The sequence below is a fragment of the Equus caballus genome, chromosome 10 (assembly GCF_041296265.1).
Source record: "Equus caballus isolate H_3958 breed thoroughbred chromosome 10, TB-T2T, whole genome shotgun sequence".
Lineage (NCBI taxonomy): Eukaryota > Metazoa > Chordata > Mammalia > Perissodactyla > Equidae > Equus > Equus caballus.
In genome coordinates, this window is record NC_091693.1 from 46,405,616 (window position 1) to 46,416,892 (window position 11,277).

Sequence of the window (11,277 nt, forward strand, 5' to 3'; positions counted from 1 at the left end):
AGTCCCTAGGGTGGGCTGCCTGCCCTGGCTGAACTGGATTAAATCTAGCTCTAGTGGGTGTGGCAGACCCCTGGGCTTACAGGCCAAGGGAAGAACCTCAGTGGCATCCACTGGGGACTGTGTCAGCATGCCTGGACCAGGTCAGAACAATGGCCCCCACCAATGTCTCAGTCTCCAGAGAGGTCTCTCCTCTCACCAAAATGCCCCCCAGAGCCCACCAGGTGAGTCTCTTTTCACCAAAGGACTGTCAGCCTTCTCTCTGGTGGTTTTAGGTTGCTGAAATGGATGAGTTTGTGCGTGGTCCCTTTAAGACCCGAGTCTTTTTGGCTTTCGTCTGATAGCTTTTCTGGGGATATCCTTGCTGCAGTTAATAGCCAGCAAAGCCAGACAGTAAGACCGCTGTCTCAGTTGGGCTGAGTCTGAAGGATGCTTATAGCAGTATTGGCCCCCAGTCTGGACCTCAATTCTCCAGGGAGGGCTGCATACCTTAGAGTGTCTCCCGCCTGGCCAGCTGAGAAGCTCCATTGCTCCCAAAGGTGACTGTTTTCCTCTCCAGCAGGAATTTCTGCCTCTTCTGCCTTAGTCATGACTGCCCCTTGTTGTGGGGATCCTTTTCATCCAGTTTTCAGTTTTCTTTCCAGGGTAATTTTTCCAAAAATAGTTGTAACCTGGTTGTGTTCATGGGAGGAGATGAGTTCAGAGTTTGCTTATGCCATCATCTTGACAAGATCTCAATTTTATTCTTAGTATCTTTTCTTTTTTTTTTGAGGAAGATTAGCCCTGAGCTAAGATCTGCTGCCAATACTCCTCTTTTTGCTAAGGAAGACTGGCCCTGAGCTAACATCCATGCCCATCTTCCTCTACTTTTTTTTTATATGTGGGACGCCTGCCACAGCATGGCTTGACCAGCGGTGCATAGGTCCACACCTGGGATCTGAACCAGCAAACCCCAGGTCGCCAAAGCAGAATTTGCGAACTTAACCATTGTGCCACTGGGCCAGCCCCCTTATTTTTTCATTTTTATAAAATATCTTTTTATAAATTTTTAATAGGTACAAAAGAAAAAACAGAAATGTAGCCTTTAGGAAATTAGATATATCTAAACACTCCAGAAACCCATGCCTAAAATTGAAAATGTATATTTTACTTACTCTGGAAGATTATGTCCTGCAGGTTATTCTTTATTCTAGTTAAAAACTGATAAGTAATTTAAATACCACATAAATGGCAAATAGAAAATTGCATAGGAGACAGTTAAATCCAAATCTTATATTTGGATTTCCTTGGATCTAAGTTTAATAGGTTATATTTATTCTATATTAAGTAGAATGTTCAAAGAAATTTGAGGTACTATTACATGAATGATCTATTAACCATAAATCTAGAATAAATATTAACACAGTCTTGAGCATATTGTTCTTCGTGAGATGTGACTGTTTATTCATAGACAGCAATACCATGGGCAGGACTGATAACTTCAGTTGACAGAAGTCTTTAAAGTGTATGTAACAAACTCACCTCCCTATGATGCCACTGAAGCTGAAGTGATAAATCCCATATTATTTTCATGTCAATAATTAGCTTTCTAGATTGTTTCTTAGACTCACCCAAGGAACTCCTTTTGGGAAGATTGATCAAACATCTTACAGATGTGTGACATTATTGCAAAGAATGGAGAGTGCTAATATCTTAAGATAAATATATATTTATTAGAAATCATACTTTTTTTTTCTTTTTTTGGGGAAGATCAGCCCTGAGCTAACATCTGCCAATCCTCCTCTTTTTGCTCAGGAAGCCTGGCCCTGACCTAACACCCGTGCCCATCTTCCTGTACTTTATATGTGGGGCGGCTACCACAGTATGGCTTGCTAAGCAGTGCCATGGCCGCACCTGGGATCCGAACCAGCAAAACCCGGGACACTGAAGCGGAACGTGCGCACTTAACCGCTGCGCCACCGGGCCAGCCCCTATATTTATTAGAAAAAATTAAAGCATATTTCCTGTGTAAAGTAGCAGCATGTTGTTGACAAGACCACAAAACATCCAATCAGCGACTTACACTTGGGTTGCCACTGTTTTTTTGATGGTAGCAGCCATTCATGATCATTGCTTAGAGGCATTAATTCAATAGATGTTGCAAAATGGTGATATTCTAATTTTGTTAGTCTTTTTCAGTTATTAACTGGGATGAACCAATAAAGAGAAACTTTCTCACCTTCTATCTGATTATCCGTTACTACAGTTGGTGTTGGAAAGTCCCTTTATTTGCCAGTTTTGAAAGTGATGAATTGGTTCACCAGCATCCTCTAACAGTCCCAAAATCTTTTTATGTTTTTTTAGGTATTGTTATAAATTCATAGATTTGAACATACTTTATATATTTCAATCTACTGTAGTTATTATCCTTGATAACAGTGAAAGTTTCCATCTTTGGACTGCAGGAGCTGCTCCAAGCTGACTCCTGAGTTCGTTTAACACGCCCTGAGCAGTCTTTGATAGTGTTCTTGCTCTCTGCTATAGCAAGATGCACCAAGCTCATCCTGTACTTTTCTTGCCTCAGATCTGTAATCAGTCATTTCTCCGATAAGCCATGTTTCCTAAATGGTAGAAAACACACTCTGGGCCCCAGGGGTAGGGTTCACAGGTTTTGATGCACATGAATCATGCTTTGAGTTTCTTCGAGTTTTCTTTTACAGTGGTTCCCATTTTACTCAGAGCAAAATCCTTTCAGTGAACCATAAGGCCCTACGTGGTCTACATGCCCTGTTTCTTCTCTTGCCACACATGTTCTTTTCTTTGGGGTCCTACCATGGGAATTCCTTTTCTCAGATATATGCATAGCTTAATTCTTTACCCTCTATAAGTCTTTGCTTAATCTCACCTTCTTGTGGAAGCCCATCCTGTCAACTCCATTTAGAATCCAACCCTCCTTACCTCACCAAACCCACTCCCAATGTCCTGTGTGCTATTTTTTTCCCGTATCACTTCTTGTTTTCTCATATACTTTATAGTGTGTGTATTTATTATGTAGTATCTGCCTTGCCCTCCTAAAATGGAAGCTCTACAAGGACAGGAATTTGGTCGTTGGTTCACTGCTGTATCTTTACTGCTTAGGACAGTACCTGCACTCGGTCTCTATTCACTACCTACTTGTTCAATGAACAAATGAATGAAACCTTAAGATACTTCTGAACCATCTCACACCTAACCTATTAGTGTGGCTCAGTCTCCAAAGGAACAGATTGACTTTATTTATTTTTTTTTAAAGATTTTATTTTTTTCCTTTTTCTCCCCAAAGCCCCCATGGTACATAGTTGTTTATTCTTCGTTGTGGGTCCTTCTAGTTGTGGTATGTGGGACGCTGCCTCAGCGTGGTTTGATGAGCAGTGCCATGTCCGCACCCAGGATTCGAACCAACGAAACACTGGGCCGCCTGCAGTGGAGCGCACGAACTTAACCACTGGGCCACGGGGCCAGCCCCGGAACAGATTGACTTTAAAGCAAACATCCATCAAGAAACTGAGCTATATTCAGAGACAAGTCCACGAATTTCAAAACTATCCTGACATTTCTGCATATGTGGTCAGACTCTGAGCAATCTTTGTGCATTCGTTTTTTAAAGAATTATCATTTTTTTTTTGAGGAAGATTAGCTCTGAGCTAACATCTGTGCCAATCTTCCTCTATTTTGTATGTGGGTTGCTGTCACAGCATGGCCACCGACAAGTGGTGTAGGTCCGTGCCCAGGAACCAAACCTGGGCCACCAAAGTGGAGCACATTGAACTTAACCACTAGGCCACTGGGCTGGCCTCTCATTTTTGAAAAAGAAATGTAATATAAGCCGAGAGTTTATATCAGTAATGAAAATAAAAGATCAGAATTGAGAGGTACCCCAAAGAATATATCTTACTATTGCCCCAGGCAAGTTTAGTGTGCTTAATGCCTATATTCTCATTAATGTAACTAACTGATCAACTATTAGCAACAGGCCTCAAATTGCACTTTTGTATTAAAACAGGTGATTAAAGTTATTTGGTTTATGTTTTTTGTTTTTGTTTTTTCAAAAGATTTTATTTTTCCTTTTTCTCCCCAAAGCCCCCTGGTACATAGTTGTGTATTTCCCATTGTGGGTCCTTCTAGTTGTGGCATGTGGGACGCCACCTCAACATGACCTGATGAGTGGTGCCATGTCCATGCCCAGGATTCGAACCAGTGAAACCCTGGGCCGCCAAAGCAGAGCATGCGAACTTAACTACTCGGCCACAGGGCCGGCCTGCTGGCTTATGTTTCTATTACCACTAAAATCCATATTTTAAATAAGTGGAGGCCATATCATCAATAAAAAGTTGATGTGACAAATATGGATTTTGAGTAACTATTGACATAGCAGGGTTGAGCCTAATCTGAGATTCGAGGAGGAGGATAGGAATGTGCTAAATCCAAGACTGACTCCAGGGACCCGGTCTCAGTACCACGGAAAAATGTCTAAGAAAAACACGGCTGAAAGGCCCGTTTCTGAGGAGCTTTGTGAGACAGGAGACACATGCAGTCATTCGCAGATTTCTACTTTGTGAGGCACAGCACCAGGAGAACATGAGGACACAACGCTCCTCTGGACTAAGATAGTGTCAGCACGAAAGGAGACTTTGATGCTTGGTGGGAGGCACTGGATGTGTGGCTGTACCCAAAGGAGGGGCTGCAGTAACCAACCGAGTATCAGGAAGGACTTTGGGTGAAGATCTATTTGTGAACACAAGAGTGATACTCTAATGGGAACCCCAGAACCTCTCCGGAGGAATTTTGTAGAGGCTACAGGCCCTGTGTCAATACATGGGCTGTGAGCCAGTATAATTTAGAGTGATCTTATGCGTTCTCATAGATTAATAAATTCTGAGGAAATTTAAATTTTCACCGGAAAAAAATTGGGGAGCCACACTATTAGGGGATTGAGCACTGGACTGAGAGAGGGGTGGAGGATGTTGATTGTCCTTTTGGTCCTTATCTAGCTGGGTTACCTTAGGAAGTCAAGACTCTGAATTTAGACTTGGAGGGTCTTTGAAGTTGATTAGGGCCAGCCTCCTTTGTGCAACTCACACCAATGGGAGACTACGACATGGAGGCAGTACAGCCTATTATTGGGAAGTTGATTTTTAGGTTGAGTTGCAGTTTGTGGCCTCTTTTTATTTAACCGATCTCCTTTGTGCCCTCTAGAGAAACACTTAACTACTCCTCTGGGGAAGGTATTTAGTGGGGTAAGAACACCATCTCTTGATTTAGGCTGCCAGATTTTAAATTCCAATTCCTCCACTTCCTATGTGACTTTCTTTAGGTTGCTTTTCTAAGTTTCAGTTTCCTCATCTGTAAAATGGGCAGAATGATACTACCCACCACATGGGATTATTACTAATATTACTATTACCTCACATAATATATTTTCAAATATGTAAAAGTAGTCATCATGCCTTCCCTTGATTTTCATTTCTTCATGTTAAGTATTTCCAAAACCTTAAAAAACTGCCCAGAATGACATGGTTCCCAGAGCCCTGGTCTCCTTCCTTAGGACAGCTCCTAGTTTGTCACCGATCTTAAATGTGGCACCCAAACTAAAAATCAACATGTTAACATGCAGAACACAGATGATGAAATCATTCCTTCCAGTGATCTAGACCTTAAGCAGCCTATATTTCAAATCTCTCGATCTTACTTTACTCACATACGAAATGTATAAAGACTAAATAATGCCTACTTTATCTACCTTCCAGGTTGCTGTAGGAGAAACCAAGATGATGTGTGTCAAAGCACTGTGAAAAACACACAGAACTATAAAAGTGTCAGTCATTATTTTATAAGTATTTTTCATTAAATAGGGGGAAAAACCATGATAAATATGACCTATCAGGTACAAGAAAAAAAGTTGTTTTAAAACTTATTGAAATCTTAATGTTCATATAGAAAAAGTAAATTTTACACTGTGAAATATTTAGTTAGGCTAAATCATTTTGTTATAAGAGGTAATCATGAAAGAACTAATTTCATTTACATTAAAAAGGTTTTCCTGTGAAGCATTAAGACTTCAGACAAGATTCACTTTCTATCTAAGACAGCTTAATTTCAATCTCTGATTTCTTTACTGAGTTTTTTTTTTTTTTGAGGAAGATTAGCCCTGAGCTAACTACTGCCAATCCTCCTCTTTTTGCTCAGGAAGACTGGCCCTGAGCTAACATCCATGCCCATCTTCCTCTACTTTATACGTGGATGCCTACCACAGCACGGCTTTTGCCAAGTGGTGCCATGTCTGCCGAGAAGCAGAACGTGCGAACTTAACCGCTGCACCACCAGGCCGGCCCCTACTGAGAGTTTTTTCACGAAAAATTACCTATTTCCCAAACAACTGAACTTGATGTTGAAACACGTGTAAAGTATTGTGAGTAGCAGTTATAATTGTTAATATTCAATAAGTGCATTGTAGGTCTAGTTTCAATGTAATAAAAACCTAAAGGGAAAATATACACAACTAGAGTGATTACATTGCGTGGGCCTTTTGCATAGTTATTACATATAATTTTTTAGCCAAACTCCCAAAATTATAGCAGTGGCCATTTATCCTTTGCTTCTGTCTTGGTTTGTTAGAGCTGCCATAACAAAATAACAGACTGGGTGCCTTAAACAATAGAAATGAATTTCCTCACAGTTCTGAAGGCTGGAAGTCTAAGATCAAGGTGCTGGCCAGGTAGGTTTTATTCTGATGCCTCTTGTCTGGGCTTGGAGGTGGCTGCCATCACACTGTGTGCTCACACCTCTTCTTTGTGGGTGCCCAGACAGAGGGAGAGGCTGAGCTCTCTGGTGTCTCTTCTTAAAAGGACACTATCCTAACAAATCAGGGCCCTACCCTTATGACCTCATTTAACCTAATTACCTCCTTTGAGGCTCGATCTCCAAATACAGACACACTGGAGTTAGGGCTTCCACATGAACTTTGGGGGGCCACAAATATTCAGTCTACAACAGCTTCCAACTTTTCTCATTTCTTTTCTCTCTTTTGGAGAATTTAATTCACATTACCGTTGCTAGCCCTAAATATACATATTGAATTCCATTTCATTAGACACATTTTTTTTCATCTTATAATTGTGAATCTTTCGTTATTGGGTTTGGGTCTTTGTATTTACTCTCGAAAGTCTGTGTAACACCCACACTCCAGGAGGTGTCACCGTTAAGGTTTCATAGTTAATGTTAGAATAATACTTGCAAGCTAATGCTTTAAAATCATTTCAGCTCATTTTTCTGGTGAAAGAGATCTTCTTTTGGGAAAATGCATAGTCCAACTAAATATTATTAAAAGCCAATGAAAGTATTAAAAAAACATAATTGCTAATAATGCCATGGATTCAAAGTTATTATTTTTAAAATCTTACCACATTTTCTTCAAGATCTGTAGACAAATTTTTTTTAACGGGAGCTATTAGATTGTCCTAGGTGCACAGTTTAAGAGAAGGGCACAGTTCTGCTTGCAAAGAACTCACACTCTAGGGCCAGAGAGAGAGAAACTGATAATCAGAATACATGTTACAGGTCATTTTGTAGGACAACTGTAGAGGAACTTATTTTACTTCATTTTCATCAGCATCTTTCCATGGTACATCTGATTTTTGCTATTACCTGGGACAGTTCTCCAGTACTCTTTTATTTTTCCCCTAATCAGCCTAGATGTCAAGGTCAAAAATTTTAACTACATCCTCAATTCTCTTGGCCTGTCTTTGCTTTGTTCCTCCTGGCCAGTCTATCCCTAATTTTGGATTAATCCATTTATCTGCTTTCTCCTCCCGAGCAGATAAGCCCCATGGGGGAACAGCGAATTATGCTGAATAACGATTAAAATTGGTAATTTTTAGCCTCAGCAGGCACTTTAGCACTGCAAGGCAGACCTCTAACTTATCTGTAGTCAACTCCACTTCTCTAAGTCCAGTGTCTGATGAACACCCTTATCATACTTTCTAAATTCCTCATCTCATTCTCTCCTGAAGACCACTTTGCCTGATACTTTACGAAATTGTCTTCAAATACTAACTCCTCCAATTTTCATGCTGACCAATGCTCTGCATTAAGTTCAAGACAATCTCCAGCCCATCACCCAGTGATTTGCTTGGTTCTCACCCTTGCTTTTCATTCCAGAACTTTTTAAAATTTTGTTTTTGTGAGGAAGATTGGCCCTGAGCTAACATCTGTGCCAGTCTTCCTCCACTTTATATGTGGGACGCCACCACAGCATGGCTTGGAGTTGCGTGCAGGTCCGTGCCCCGGATCTGAAACGGCAAACCCTGGGCTGCCAAAGTGGAGTGTGCAAACTTAACCACTATGCTACTGGCCTGGCCCCTTGATTGTCTCTTCGCACAAAACAATTTCCCAGGTTTCAACTAAAGCTGGAACATCTTACTCTTGGAATGTAGCAGGACTCAGCTCCTGGACCACTTCTCTATTTATATTCACTCCCTTGGTGATCTCATTTTAGCTCATGGCTTTAAGTATACCATCCACATGCTGATAACTCCCAATTTTATTTCTCCAGCTCAGATCGATCTCCTGAACTCTCAAAATCTCATTTGGACATCACACACTACCTCAACCTCAAGATGCTCAGATCAAGTCTCTATAAGAGAACACTTGGGGGAGATAGTCATTATTTTGATTATGGTAATGGTTTTATGGTTGTACGTCTTTGGAAAAACTCATCAAACTGTGCACTTAAAAAATGTACAATTGATGTACCTCAACTATATTCGTTAGGAGGCAAAATCATGTTGTTTCCTGACATCGGTAATGCACTGTATTTGTAAATGTTACTGTCTTCAAATGATTAATTTTGAGTATTCTCAAATGCTTTCCCGTTGTTAATACTCTTTTAGAATCAACTGAATAAACTAATAGAATGAAGTTCCCAAATAGGTTGGATTATACCACACTCGATTTGGGATTCTGAGAGATTAAATCCTACTTCCTGCTAAATTTAGCCACACAGCATGCCAGGACCTCAGTAGTGGACTAGTGGTAAGGGGAGGAGGCCAGGACTTGTGAGAATGAGACCAACGTGCATGGTTCTCTTATTGGAAAGGTATCCCCTCCCCTGCCTCAAGATGGTCCATAAAATTTCTCAAAACTTCATGGCATGCTTGTGTTTTGATCCGGTATCTGTACATACCCAAACATGTAGAATCAAGGAAGTGCAAGAAGGCCAGAGGCAGTGGCAACATTCAGTGAGGCAATTCCAAGTACTATGCTTTAAGTACTATTCAGATCTGGAACCCAGCTTTTGGAAGCCAAGATGAGGAGGGTCCCACCCCCAGGGAGGTGGGACTGGCAAAAGACATGCAGACATTCCTAGTAGGCTGGGAATAAAAATTCTGGAAACAGCCAAAAACTCTTTCACACACACTGGGCAAACAGCAAGGACTATGAAATGCACAATCAGTTCAGAAGGCACTTGTTTGGGAAACCAAGTGCAGTGGATATTGGATTTCTGGCAATAGAACTAATTTTAGAAAGCACCAAATGGTTAAGTTTGAGCCTACTGTATTTTAAGAAGATAACCTGGAAGCATGGTGTAAGGCAAGGAGGAAAGAATTCGTATTGGCTAAAGTCACCAAAGCCAGACAGATGTAGATTCTCTTTCAGCTTCTGAAACCAGTCCTAAGCAAGCAGATGCCAGTCTATTATAGTCCTATTTCTGTATTAGGTCAGGGCTTTCGAGTCCAACAAGTTCTCTATTAAGTTGCAGATATGTTCTGGAGAGCAAATCACTTACCCAGCCAACTTAAGGTCTGTGCTCTTAGCTAGTAGTTGGCTGTTTTAGTAACAAAAGATATCATCCAGTCAGTCAGTATTCATATATCAGGCTAGTAGAGTCTAAGAGCAAAACCTGTGTGAATGAAAAGCACCATCCAGGTTTATGTACTAAAAGCTATGAATCAACTAGTAATTTTAACAGAAGCTGAATTACTAAACATAATGTTGAGCTTTCAAGTTTTAACTCCATCAAAATTGTACTTTTGGACCTGAACTCATGTCTCCTTCAAGTGTGGACCCTGCAGCCCTTAGGGCTGCAAGTGATTTGCATTATGTACCTTACTACTGAAAAGGTCAGGGTTTGGAGAACTCAAACGACTACAGCAGCCTTTTAGTTCTTTGACTCAAAAACCTTAGTAAGGGTATTATTCTGTTTTTTAACACTCCAGCCTTATCCTTTTTTGTCCCACATCTATCCACCCAATTAATACCTAAATTCTCCATTTGTCCCCTACAGTTCTTTAGGAGACTATCTTTTCTTAGTACTTTTTATGCCTGAATTAATCTTCCTCACATCTGAGCTGGTTTTGACTAATCCACTTGCTCAACCTTCTCAGATACTAAGTATTCTTCTCTCCCACAGTACTTTGCATCTCTGTGGCTGGCCTTTGGTGTTTTTCCTTGGCATCTTGTACCACTGTTGACACATAGTGGACAAAGGAAGTGTTTCACCTCCAACCTCCTTGGCAGAGGCTAGTACAATATATTTATACAAAGTAAATGCACATTACTAATTTGACTCGGATTATATAAAGAAACGCGACCTATCACAAGGAGCAAAACCAGAAGGAACTACAGGAAAAGAGGTCAGAGGGCTCTAAAGCAAAATCTATTTCACAACTTTGCCTTGTTTAGAAGTGGTTTGCCAGCTCTGACCAAAAAACAGACACTTTTCCCTGAAAGTTTTGTAGAGGATCCCAGTTCATCTTTGAGCATATACTGTTCACATAACGTTTACTGAACCACCAAGCCCAGGTAGTCAAAGTACCTAGGTACTCAGGACACGTCAGTGAATGAAAGAAAACATAGGGCTCAGAGTGGTCAAGTTCCAAATACAGCAGTGATCAAAGGTAGAGACTGCAATGTCAAACACTACTTACTCACGTCTAAATACATACAATAAAGGGCTGCAATAAAGACCAAGGTTATCAACACAATGCTACTTGGAAGTGGTTTGATTTTGTCAATTGCTGCATTTTACATACAGTATCTTGCCTGAAGGTGCTTTTCATTTCTAAAAGATGTCTAAGTCCCCACAGCTTTCCTCATTCCTTTTGGCAATATCAAGATACAATTACATGGAAACCGTTATGCCAAACTACTTTTCCCATTGCTAGATTTCTCGAAGCTTTGAGGCCCCTTTAATTTCCTACAAAGTTGCTGCTGAGGTTCATCTTCCTGGAACCATCCTTAACCATGTATGGTCACTGTGGAATT